Genomic DNA, 13,794 nt, shown 5'->3' with positions numbered 1-13,794 from the left:
CATTTACAATTTCTTTTCCTTGCCTTCCCTGCACTGGAACGGACGTGCGGGTGCGGTGGTACATGCTCTTCAAGGTAACACTTACTTCACCTGGCGACCATCTACTCTCTCTAGATACACATGTGCTATCTAAGAGTCAGAGAATACCATGCTCCAGGCATCCATTCAGTCAAAGTATACGCACACATACAGTTTCTGTTTCACCCACCCAGGCTGCTGTCCTTCCACCCATCCTTGCTTCATCATTGACCCAGCCATGCACCATACCATATTCTTTCCTTCCCAGCCACCTCGGGGGCCAAGCAAACACATATCGTTCTTCTTTGCCAGCCATCATACAAGTTCGCGTCCCACTTACTTACACCCTTCTTTCCCTTTTCGTTCATCCCATCCATCACGTTCGTCTAAGAACTTATTGGGATTCTTCTCACCAAAAACTTCACAGCTAAGTTGAAGTACATTTCGAGGAGGCTACTACCTGGTTGATTTGTAATTGTAATACACCCGTGCAGAAAGCACACTATGCAGTCTTCAATCTCAATAAGTAAGGAATATATAGCTTACCTGTTTCCGCCACCACCGTTTGATCCCCCACAGGACCGTCCGCCGGCTCTTGCACCGCCTCCTCCCCAGAGGCCTCCGAGTCCTCGCCCAACACAGCCACCTCCGCGCTGGCCCCGTCACCAGATGTTACACCTACAAAGTACATTTAAGAATGTTAGAATACACCACTCACTACTATATAATATTTGGTCTAGGAGAAATGTTAAAAAAACAGAATACAATGTAATAATTTGTGTCTGTCTACTCCATAGTAAAAATGTCCCATTTTCCAGGGAAGGCTGTTGTCTTGCTGCACTTTTATGCACAACTGATGAATGCTTGCTTTTGATTTTTAACACGCACCACTTTTTCTCCTAACAGACAGAAGCTTGACTCCTAAGAACACGACCAGGATCAAGTTCAAACCAGGTGAGAGCTCGGCTCGACCACAAGAAATGTGTCCAATTAATCGTCAGCACTAACCACTTTTCCGTTTTCAGTTAAATAGTTTTATGACAAAGTAGATTTTAATAAATGTGTTTACTTTTAATAAAGCTTTTAAACTTAAATACACTCTGTGGTTTTTGTTCCTCCAGACTAGAGTGGATGAGCTAAAGGTTTTGGAATTTTTGCAAGCATGAGTGCCTCTGACACTTCTTGACTGTGCTGTGACTCCGTACTACTCTCTTGTCCTGCGTACGATAATCTAGAGATCATTGGGGATCTATAATCGGTGACTTCGGGAGCTGAATGACTCTGCCACACTATCTAGTCAGTAAGGAGACAGTGCATAGAGCTATTGCTGAATAGAATGGGAGTCCAATGGAATTGCCAAATGTCCAATCTTAGTTAGCTACACAGACAGACTAATAAGAATAGTCTAGTAATACCACAGGGAGTCATATTCGAGGCAGGATAAGAATTTATATCCAGTCTACAAGAAGATCAAAGACGATTTAGAAAAAATCGAATGAGGAACCCTAGGAAAAAATAGGTACTCTTTATTAAAATGTAAACTTACTGGGGCCAGCAAAGGAGCCCTCACCTGCCCGATCCTGGCCTGCATCCTCAGCACCCTCCTCCTGTGTCCTCCTCTTGCCCTTGGGGGGAGCTGATGTACAACATGAAAGAAAGAAAGACCAGAAAACATGGATGAGATTTTTCAACCAAATCAAACATTTCAAAAGAACAATAACTAAATATTTTGGAGAAATAGCAAATAGATAGACAACTATTCCACGGGATCTATCTCATGTGGTATACTACGTTATTCGTATTGCCTGATTTGCGGAACGTTGACTTAGAAAGTTCCTATGTAACTCAATAAACAGACTACTAAAGAGGTTTGCCTAGGCCTGGCACTGCAGGCAGCAGTCCGCAGCACGCGAAGTGACAGACAAAGTCCATCCTGCTTGCAGATCAGTGAATACTCAAACTATCAATCCACCCACCACCGCCACTATTTCTTCTTATAGCCATGTGTCTAAAGGAAGGACTGGACTTCAGTCTGTTGGGGCTGATTTAGAAGTCCCTTGCGGCTCATTTTCCTCCATTGTTGCGTGCCTTTTGTGACGCAGCGGCAGAACAAAAGACTCGCCATGGTGTTGGTGCGGCGTATATATTAAAAAAAACCACATATGGGCATATGGGCGATGCATCACGTTGTAAAGCCCTGCGCCATCAGGGGGCGTTCCGGCGCAAGGGAGGGCGTACCTGCGCAGGAACGAATCCTAAAAGTGGCTGAGGGAAATCGACAAGATGTCAATCAGTCACTTTTAGGACAATGATGCATGACTCAAACCCTGCGCGCTTGAAGCCGACGTACGGCTTGATGCAGCATTGGGGAGATAGGGTACCCCAGAGCATTGCTGGAGCTGCGCCATCGTTGGCACGCAACTCCAGCAATGCGCTGCCTTTACGGCACAGATGCGTAAGGCTTCTGTGACGTTTTGGGCCAATGGGTGGTGGTGGCATGGCACACAATTACTGCCGCATCCCTGCTACTTTGCAGGGATGCGCCGGTAATTGAAAATATGACCCTTAGTGTCTAGCATTACGCAGTTCTTATCTTTACACTACACTCATACATAATTTCTCAGGCCAATGAAATGCTTCTGAACACAACATACAAAACAAAGAAGCATAGTAGCAAGCAAGGCTACTGAGAAGGAGAGCAGTGCACCTGAAATGCATAGAAGATTTTGAAATATAATTTACCTCAATGTAATCGGCAGCATTATTGCTCTTGGTAAAGAACAAAGATTTGCAAATAACAGAGCAGGATAAAACAGAGTAGTAAATGTACTACTACTACTACTCACCAAGCCCGGGGACCTCTACGCCGAGCGCGTCCAGCAAGTCCCGCTCCCGGTCCATGACATCGGTCCAGCGGTGGGTGGCCTGGTTATATGTGCGCCGGACCCCAGAGATCTTGTACATGGCCTGGCACACCTTCTCCCACCGCTTGCGACGCTCCCGGATGCCATAGCCAGTCGCGATCTTGCCGCCTCCCAGGATCGTCTTGGGGAGGCGGCGCTGGACGTGGAAGATCAGTGCCGCCACTTCCTCCGCGCTGAAGATCTCCCTCGGGACCACTTGCTCCCCCCTTAAACGCCCGCACGGGAGCCGGGCACGGGGTGCGGGACCCTTCCCCTTCTCAGGGTGCTTCCCGGCTCCCTTTACCATGGTCTGGGCAGAAATAGAGTTAAATGATAAACAAGAAATAGAATAGTGAAGAAGAAAAGAAAAGAGTTTAAAAAAGTAGTTTAAAAGTAACTAAAAGCTGCAGAAAACACAAAAATAGAGAGCTAGAAAAATAGAGGGATAGATAATAAGTAAAATTAGATCAAAAAAACTTCAAACAAGCAAAGGATGGCAGAGATTGAGAGAGGATAGAGAAAGCATGCCCAGAACCATAGCAATGAATGAGAAACAAGATGGCCGCGCCCGTTCACGACCGCGTGGGTAAGTTCGCGCGAGATTTTCCTTGCGAGTACGCGCGAAATTGTACTAGCGAGCAGCACACTTTGCGAGATTACACATAGCGGCCGGAAACGGAATTACGTCACGCCAACAAGATGGCCGCGCCCGTGTACGACCGATAGGGTAACTTGGCAAACGTATAGCTAGAAGCGCCTCGCGAACACGCGCAAGATCACGCGAACATACACGTCGCAAAAAAAACACTTTTGTATTCGCACGTATTCGCGGCTTCCGAAATCGATCTCGCACGGATTCGCGCCCCAAAAAACGCGCGAAATTGCAGAAAAAAACGATTTTAGCTAAACTGAAAGCAATGAGCAGGTGCAAAAGTTCAAACTTAACATTAGTAACATTCAAGGTAGTGCTTCCTGATGGGCCCCTCCAGAGTTTGCAACTATTCTATGACCCTGCTATGACCCAAACAGCAGGCTCATAGAATAGCTACAAGTAGACCATAAAGGTCCTGTGAAAAAAATTTTCACTGCAACAAAAAGCAAATTACAGATAAGGAAGGAAGCAGGTGCCAGCCAGACTGGAACTTTCAAAATTACTGACACATTAATGAAACACAAATTAATTGATGGCAGTTGAAGAAGGGCAGGTGTGCTTGCTTTTTTCAACCACCATAATCTACAGTGATAAATAAACCTAATGGGTGGCAGTGAGGATGTACCAGAGGGTGGCATGGGTGTCCCAGAGGGTGGCAGTGGTGAAACAGAGGGTGCTGTGAACCTGTGATGATAAACCAGACGTAGAAACAACATAGTCGCGGCCGTTGCGAGCCGAAAAGTAAGTTCGCAATTGCGAACTTGTCCCAAAATCGGCGCGAACGCGCGCCAACACAAAAAACGGGAAAATCCGCAAATCCGCTAGAGTTCGCGGATCTTCGCGGATTGCGAATCCGTAAATCCGCAAGTTCGCGTACGCGAGATCCGCTAGATCCGCCCATGCTTACCAGGGACCCCATACCCGGGGCCTGGCATCTTTATTGGGGACCATGGGGAGAGCCCCAATGCCCCCACGGTCCCTCCGGCTCCCTGCCTCCTGCGGGAACTGGTATTGCTTTTGGGCAAGGGGAGATGCTAACATACAGCTCCCCTTGTCCAAAAGCAATCCTGATTTGCTTCATTGAAGCGAGAGCAGGTTTTCCTCCTCTCGCTTCAACGAAGCAAACCAGGGTTTGTTATGACACGGTGGGAAACATGCTTTCACCCTGTCATAGCAAACAACAATGTCCCAAGGGTGGGCACCCCGGGACATTGCAGGAGCCGGCTGTGGGGGGTGGTAGTCCCAAGGGTCATCAAGGGCTCCAGGAGGGGGGCGGTGCTGCCCCCTCCCTCTATTTTCAAAGCCCCGGGAAGGGGGTGGTCCCCGGGGCTTGGGGGGACATCGGAGGCCCCCCAATAATTAATAAACAAGCCCCGTGGAGGTGGCAGTCCCCGGGGCTGCGGGAGGGCCGTGTGGCCTCCCTCACCTAATTTTCAAAGTTCCAGGGAGATGGTGGTGGAGGCCCCGCAAGTCCCTGCAATGTAATTATAGGATTGCCTGGGTGGGCCCATTTAAATGAAGTGGGGGAGCCCCCACTTAATTTTTAAAAATACATTTGGTCTAGATTCGTGCACCTAGTGCGCATTCTGATGTTGTAAAAAATTTTTTGGCCTGGGGTCCTTGTGGGACCCCCTGTTGAGGACTAGGGGGTCAGGGTCTTTCTACCCTGCCCCCTTTTCTTCTTGTTTAACCTTTTTTTGACTTTGATAGAGAACTCTTGGACCTTCAACATTATATTCTGACTAAAAGATGGAAGACATCTCCCTTGTGGTCAAGGAGTGACCACCCTGCTTAAACAGGCACCATCAGCAACTTTGGCAGTCTGCAGTTTCAAGGCTCCCGCCGGAACCCGAAGACTCTGTGACTCAAGAACTAGACTTCCAGACTTCACTGATCCCGATCTTAGCATGAGCTGAGCCCCTCTGCAGCTTTCGGAACCATCTCCTTGTTCTATGATATAGCCATACCATATACTCTTAAGTGCATTATAATCCTTGCCGTTAGTTTGGCTTCATCAAAACGTGTCGTGTAAGGTGTCAAACACTTTGGAACACTACCCCCCCCCCCCCCGCCAATTCTGGCGGCGGTGGTAGCATTCCACCCTTCTAGAGGGAAAAGACATGTATGTTACTGCTTTACCCGGTTAAAGTTAAACAGAGCCTCAGCATCACAAAATGGATGCTGCTGCCACAGACACGAGTCTGACCTCCTGTTGCTGGGGGAAACTCCAGCAAGGGTGGCCTGGGCAATATGTTTCCTGTCCAGGGAGGTGTCAACACCTCCCCAGACAGGGGGTTTGTGTATTGGGGCAGGGAGGGCTGCATTCAGTGAATGCATCAAGACACTGCCTGGGGAACACAAGGTGCTCCATGCATAGCCCGGTTCAAACCAGTTGCCGGGGCACTCCAGCCCCAGCTCTGGCGTGAAACTGGACAAAGGGAAAGGGGTGTAACCACCCCCTTCTCAGGTCCACCCATAGGAGGGACCTAGTCAGATAATCCAGCCCCCATCCTTAGTATAAGTATAGGAGCTGTGTCCCCAGGACTTCATATTATCCTGGAAAAAACTTTGATACAGAACTCTTGGACCTTCTACATTCTATTCTGAGTTGAAGACGGAAGACATCTCCCTTGTGGTCAAGGAGTGACCACCCTGTTCAAACAGGCACCATCAGCAACTTTGCCAGTCTGCAGTTTCAAGGCTCCCGCCAGAACCCAAAGACTCTGCGACTCAAGAACTGAACTTCCAGACTTCTCTGACCCAGACCCACATCCACAGCAAAGCTGAGACCCGTGGCGGACACGAGAGACGTGGGACCTTTTATCTTGGACATCCTGCCTTTTGCTACCTGCACTCCTTTTCTGAAGCCTCAGTAAGTTTTGCATTGGGGTACAATAATCCCCATCCCCAAGCATCATTTGAACTGAAGCTCAGGCCCCCACACTCTGCGAGTGTCCCATGGGCCCCGCCTTTACATTTGTGCTTGACGTGTCTTCCCGGTTCCTTGCCTGTTGGCTAGTTAGCCCCCCTGAAGATGTCATCTTGAATCTAACTTGCGATGCTGCTTGCTCCAGGCTTGTTCCAGCTTCCCTAAAAAGGAGAAGCATCAAAGACCTTGCTGGTTTGCAACAGAGCCAATCTTTGACATCCTGTGTGGGTTGCGGTTGCCAAGGTTGGTTTGGTCCAATCCGGATACCAATGCTGCAGTCATCTAGATCCATTATAGGACAGCTCGAATCCAGCACCTGGTCATCGTCGATGCCTCCTGGACCTTGTGGCTGAAGAGACAAACTCACCTTCTTCACCCTAAAGCACCCAACATCGCCTTGTTCCTTCCTGGTTCCTTCCTGGTCACTGGCTAGTGACCCAGACTCTGTCCCCTCTGCTTTCAGGTTCTTCACATCTCTGATCCACCCGGACACTTTTCCTCTGGTGGCCTGCAGCACTTCCTTGCAGCTCTCCATAGAAAATGACGACGAAACCCGACATCAAGACACCTATGCACCCGGCTTCCGTGGGTGAGGTAACATGAGTACTATGGTAGTCTCGAGGGTATTGGCCCTCCTATTGTCTAAGTGTAAAAGGGTTCCGTCCTAGTCCATCCGGAAGTGTCCTTAAACTCTAACTTTGTAACTTTTATGAACTCAATAGAAAGTCAGGGGGAACCCGTGCCTGTGTTGGGTCTCCTACTTCTTAACCTTTGGTTGCTTAGTGTAGCCCCAGTGATTCTACAGGCCCTAGGCCTGCTTTCTAACTCTCACATGGTACTTATACCACTTTCTTAGTATATAGTTTATGAGGCCCCTAGGGCATGATGTATACTGTGCAACTTATCGTATATTAACTGTGTGACTTGTATTGTATTGTATTTTTACCTCTGACCTCATAAAGAGTGCAGAGGGGTTGTGTTTAGATTAAATACATATATATTTGATATATACCTTGTGTGGTGTCCTTTCATTTGGTATTCAAGGGATTATGGGCCCGATGTAGGTAGCCAAAATCGGTAAATTCGGCCATTACCGACCGGTATTAGTGCATAGTGATGTATGTCACCAAAAACGTACCGAATCGGTAAATACCAGTCGGTAAAACACCGAATCGGTATTACACGATTCGGAATTTACCGAATACATAATCTCCAAATCGGTAAATAAGAAATGGTAAGTTACCGAATCGGTAAATACCGATTTCATATTTACCGAGTCGGTAAATAAGAAGTGGTAAAAAAGGCCATTTGAGATGTAGAAAAGTCAGGAAATACCGAATTTCGTGAAATTCGGTATTTAAGAGTCGGTATTTAACATGGATTGGAAGCAAGTGGAAACCAGGAACAGGATATATAAGAAGCTCCCAAAATGCAACAGTACACCCACAATGGCGGCCTTCTACGTAATTGCAAGGCGGCTACGGATACAGGCAGCAGGAGAGAGGGTCTGGCTAAGGGAGGAGCAGGTATATAGGCAGAGGATCACCCTCTTCCAACTCACTGAAGCAGAGATCCTGCAAAGGTACCGACTCCACCCCAGAACAATCCTGGTCTTGATCAGGGACCTCCACCCATATCTGGAACACCCAACCCCAAGAGCACACGCCATCCCACCCCATGTACAGGTGCTGTGCTGCCTACACCTTCTTGCCTCTGGGAGCTACCAGCATGTGATAGCCAGTGTAGGTGGAGTGTCCCAGAGCTGCCTGTCACGCTTCTTCAGAAAATTCCTAAACGCCATGATGCAGAGGATGGAGCACTACATTGAGTTCCCTGAGACAACTGCAGAACTAGCAAGAACAAAAACAGAATTCTATCAACTTGCACAGTTCCCGCACATAATAGGCTGCATTGATGGTACGCACATCCCACTATGCCCACCTGCAGCAACTGAGCACATTTACAGAAACTGGAAGTCCACACATTCAATCAATGTGCAGGTGATCTGCAACGCTAGCAACATGATAACGGACATTGTAGCCAAATATCCTGGGAGTACCCACGACTCCTACATATTCACCAACAGTGGGATATATATTGTTGCTGGTGATTTTGGTGATGGATACCTACTGGGTAAGTATGTGTGAGACACCCTGACAGTTCATGCAGAAGGAGCACTCCTGAGTATGTGACTAATCTTATTATCCTTTCACACCCAGGTGACAGTGCATATGCCCTGCGTTCATTTGTGCTCACCCCCTACCTGAACCCATCCACCAGAAGTGAAAGGCGTTATAACCTGGCACACAGGACAACACGTTGCGTGGTGGAACATACATTTGGGTTGCTGAAAAGTAGATTTAGGTGCCTCCATAAGAGTGGAGGTGCATGGCAATACACGCCAATTATCTGTTGCAAGATTATTGCGACCTGCGCCATGCTGCACAATCTAGCCACCAAGGAGGGCACAGAGATAGAACTCACATATCATGAGGACATTGATGATGGGACAGTACAAGCAGATCACAATGCAGCAGGAGCAGCACCAGCAACAGATGGTTGACTGCAACACGCAGAAATTACCAACATATACTTCTAATTGAGCGATGACACACAGCCAGGTCCAGTGATTGGAACACTCACTTTAATGTACACAACTGCACCATCCAAAAAAACATGAATCAAATTAAATGCACCTTGCACAATGTTTTGCCAAAGTTTCCTCACTTTGACCTGTCCTGCGATCAGTATGTCTTTCAATGATTGCGCTTACGCATGATGTTTTGCGAGGCACGGGGCTGGGGGTCTACATGTGCAGTGGTGCCGGTGTCTTCGGCATGGAGTCTGCTGCTCCTACGTATGTCCTGAGCAGGCGTGCTGGACCCAATCCTGCTCGTTGACTCCTCAGTGTCCCCAACAACCATGTTGCCACCTGTGGCTGTTAGCTGTGTCAACATTGCCTCTATTGCTGAGGTCACCCTCCCCATCCCCCGGGACAAGTCACTTCAGCAGTGAACAATGTCAGTCTGCAGATTGACAGAGCGGCGACACTGCAGGGTGGTGGAAGTTGCCAAGCGGTTGATCGACTGATTGAGCAGCCTGACCTCGCGCCTGTACCTGCGCCTCTCTTCTTGGTCACTTTGCAGCCTGCCACAGAGGGTGCCCATGCGCACCTCCATGCCGCTCACCCCCTCTGCCATGGACTCCATCCCTTTGCCCATTGCCTCCATCCCTTTGCCCATGGCCTCCATTCCCCTTGCCATGGCACCTATCCCCCGATCAATGTCCGACATCCTGGTATTCAGGAAGCGCACCTGCCGGTGCACAGCCATGATGCCTTTGGCCTGCATACACTGGACTTTCACCATTGTGGCTTCAAGCCCAGCGAAGACACCCTGCACATCCTGCCCCTCATCCTGCTCTCGTGCCCTACGGACACGGTCACCTGCACGGCCAGATCCCAGTGAGCCAAGTTGTCCAGCGTGGCCAGCCATTGTTGGTGTAGTAAGTCTGGGAGCCACTACCACTTCCTCATCGGAGCTCTCCAGGATCCGTAAAGGTGGGACATCCTGCCTCCTTGGACTCACGCGCACAGAGGACCCTGAGCTGGATGTTGTGGCTTCTGCTGGTGCTGGCTGAGTCTGTGTGTCGAACAGCAGGGGCGAGAGTGGCTGAGCAGTGGTGTCGTTCTCCATTGCTGTGGGTTTCTGGGGTGTGGATGTTTCCTCAGGGACAGTGCTAGGTCCAGCAGTGTCTTTTGCCTTCTCCCGCGCAGACGATGTTGTGGCACTACACTCCCCTCCCAGCGCTGCTCTGCGCGATGACTCTCCTGTGAACAGACATGGACAATGATCAGCTGCCTGTTTTCCCAACACAGATTCCTAACAGACATTTTCATTTGCCTAGACTGTTTGTGCATGGGGAGTGTGGCATGGCATGCAGGGTTCGGTGTTGGCAGCTTTGATGTATGTTCCTATGACTACACCTACCATGATGCATTGCTGGGGACTACAGTCATGTGTACTAGATTGTGAGTGATTCACCCACATTGGGGTATGGGCCTGGGAATGGGTGGGGTACATGTCCATGCATCTTACCTTTCTTACTTGCAGCTCTGGCTGAGCTATCAGCATCCCCGATCCCATGTATGCTTTCAGGCTCCATGGTTGATTCCACGAGCTGCTCCAGGTTGGTGAGGCTTGGGGCACGGCTCTTCCCCCCACCGGTTGCTGCTGATTCCTTCCTCTGGGTGGCTAGTTTTTTTTTGGTGGTGATCCTCATTTCTTTACTAATATTGTGCCATCTCAAAATGACAAAGAAGAACCTGAATTTCTGGAATTCAGGCCCAAATCTAAATTTCAAGCACCCACAACACACAAAATTTTGGAAGCCTTCGAAAAATCAGTCATCAATGATTTGGAAAGCCTGAATGTTAAGAAATCAAAAAGGAAGAATCTTTCTGTATACGACAGATCTGTCCTCAAAGGGCTCCAAGAAAATCAGAGCATTCTGATACAGAAAGCCGATAAAGGAGGCGCCATAATAGTGATGGACAAAACTATGTACAACCGAAAGGTGGAAGAACATGTGGCTGACACTTCCATTTATTTTGAGTTGGACAAAGATCCTATTGAAGATTTACAAATTGCTCTCAATGATATTTTGACAAAAGCCCTTGAATTAGGGTATATCTCTGCGAAAACCAAACAATTCTTGACAGTACAATTTCCTAGAAGACCACGTCTGTATATGCTCCCCAAGGTGCATAAAAATCTATTGGATCCGCCCATGCGTCCCATAGTCACTGGATGTGGGACAGTATTTGAACCATTGGGCCAATACATCGATAAATTCCTTCAGTCTTTTGTACAAAAATGGCCATCATACATTAAGGACACCAATGATTTCTTATCGACATTAAAGGAGACTCAAATATCATGTTCCATTCTTGTGTGTACCATCGACGTGAAGTCGTTGTACACCTCTATCCCTCATCAAGCCGGAATGGAGGCCGTGGAATGGGCTCTGCTACAACAACCCTCTGTAAAGGCAGAAAAAGTTTTCATTTTGGAACTTTTACATTTTTGTTTGTATCACAGTTATTTTCAATGGTCATCAAAGTTTTATCTCCAACAGAACGGCACGTCCATGGGATTTGCTGGGGCCCCGGCATATGCTAACACCTTCATGGCTAAATTTGAAGCCGACCATATTTACACGAACATCGTTTGGAATGAACATGCAATTTTATATCGTAGATTCATCGACGATATATTTGTACTATGGTCTGGAACCAAGGAGAGTCTAGAATTTGAAATTGCCAGACTGAACCATTGTGAAGACAACATTGAATTTACTCATGCCATCAGCGACAAAGAACTGCCATTCTTAGACGTTTTGATTAATATTGAGGATACTCAGATCAAAACGAAAGTTTTCAGAAAAGAGACTGATGTAAATAATTCATTGTTATTTCATAGTTTTCACCCTCAAAACCTAAAGAATAACCTACCAGTATCGCAATATATGCGGATCAAAAGGATCTGCTCTCAAGAGGAAGATCTTAAAGAGAATCTGAGAATCCAACATCAACGCTACAAAGAAAGAGGTTACCCTGATGAAATATTGCTCAAAGCAAAAAACAGGATAGATTCAAACAGCAGGGAGAATCTACTAACCCAGAAACCCAAAAAAACCACGGACAGACATGTGTTTGTATCTAAGTTTTCAACTTCATCTCAAAAATTTAAAACAATTATCAATAAACACTGGGATCTCTTGAGGAATGAAGATGATTTTAATGGAATTTTTGACAATAAACCAATTTTTGCATATACAAGGTCGAAGAACCTTAAAGAACTACTGTTGACTCCTACAAGAGACACAGAAGTGTCCAATAGAGGGATGAAGAAATGTGAGAATTGTGTTCATTGTTCCAATGTGATCACAGGAAAAACATTACATCATCCACAAACTGGAAAAGCCATGGAACTGCACTATAATGGAGACTGTAATTCAAAAAATTTAATTTATTACATTAAGTGTCCCTGTGGGAAAATTTATGTAGGTAAAACGGAGAGAAAACTCAAAACGAGAATTACAGAACACAAAAGCACAATAAGAAATAAAAATGTTAAAAGTAATCTGGCAAAACACTGGAATGACAATAATCATGGCATAGCTCAGATCAGGTTCTCCATTCTGGAAGTTGTTAAAGTTTATGAGGGGGTTGATCTCACCAGATCCCTCCTCCAGAGAGAAATACATTGGATAAGGTTTTTGGTCACCCAGGAACCCAAAGGGTTAAATGAAAAAATCGATTTATCATGTTTCATATGAGTCTGTTTTACCCATGTTGTCTGTTTCAGCTTGATGTCTGCTTTTCTGTAAAATGTCATGACAATTGAATAATAGTACGAAAATGATGCTTAGTAGGAGTATTCCATTAAAAACACACACTTTCTCTTTTTAGGGTTCATTTCATTTTCATTTTTATTTTTATTTTCCACTCAGAGGCTTTAGCGTGTGATCATCGAGTCGCTTTCGACCCTTTGTATATGGCGCCCGTAGTTTTGGGATCTTCAGCTGGTTAGTTGAGTCCTTTGTTAGTGTTCATACCCCCAGCCACCACGCTTTGTATTGAGGAAGACCGCGGTGCATTTCACACGGCGAGTCGGTGCATTGAGAAGCCGCTGTAGTGCAGATCCGAGGTGTGGAGTAGAAACTTGAAGTATAGTTCCTCTGATTACGGTAAGGGGTTCTTAAATAATCCGTCCAGGCAGACGCGACTTGGTTGTGAGGTTTCTTTGAACCCAGAGTTGAGTGACACGGTTTGTCATTGCAGATCAGTTAAGACCCTCGCAAGAACAGAACCCTATGTTTTATGGCACCGAGCGTTTACAATAAGGTAAGAGAGAACCGCGCCAATTGCCAGTTAGTTTACCCGGACCATTTGTCAGTTGAGAGCAGCTTCTTACCATGGTTTCTCATACGTTTTTACGGTCTAGATTGAAGATACAGGTGACCACGACATCAGTAAGTTTGTTTTTCCGTGATTTTGGGTCATTGCTTGGCACAGTGAGGTGCATTCACTGAGGTGACGGTTATGTGTGTTTTCACTCCGCTAGCATGTTTTCAACGACGTTTTTGGACACCTTGTACATATTGATGTTTTGTTTTCTGTCTTATCTATGACTAATAGAGTAACCCATACACATAATTCATTTCACAGGCCCCTGAGGAAGAGCTCGTTTGAGCTTGAAATGCATTGGGCACCAAGATAAAGTCATCTA

This window comes from Lissotriton helveticus, chromosome 1_1 (genome assembly GCF_964261635.1).
Source record: "Lissotriton helveticus chromosome 1_1, aLisHel1.1, whole genome shotgun sequence".
Taxonomy (NCBI): domain Eukaryota; kingdom Metazoa; phylum Chordata; class Amphibia; order Caudata; family Salamandridae; genus Lissotriton; species Lissotriton helveticus.
This window is presented reverse-complemented; position numbering follows the sequence as displayed.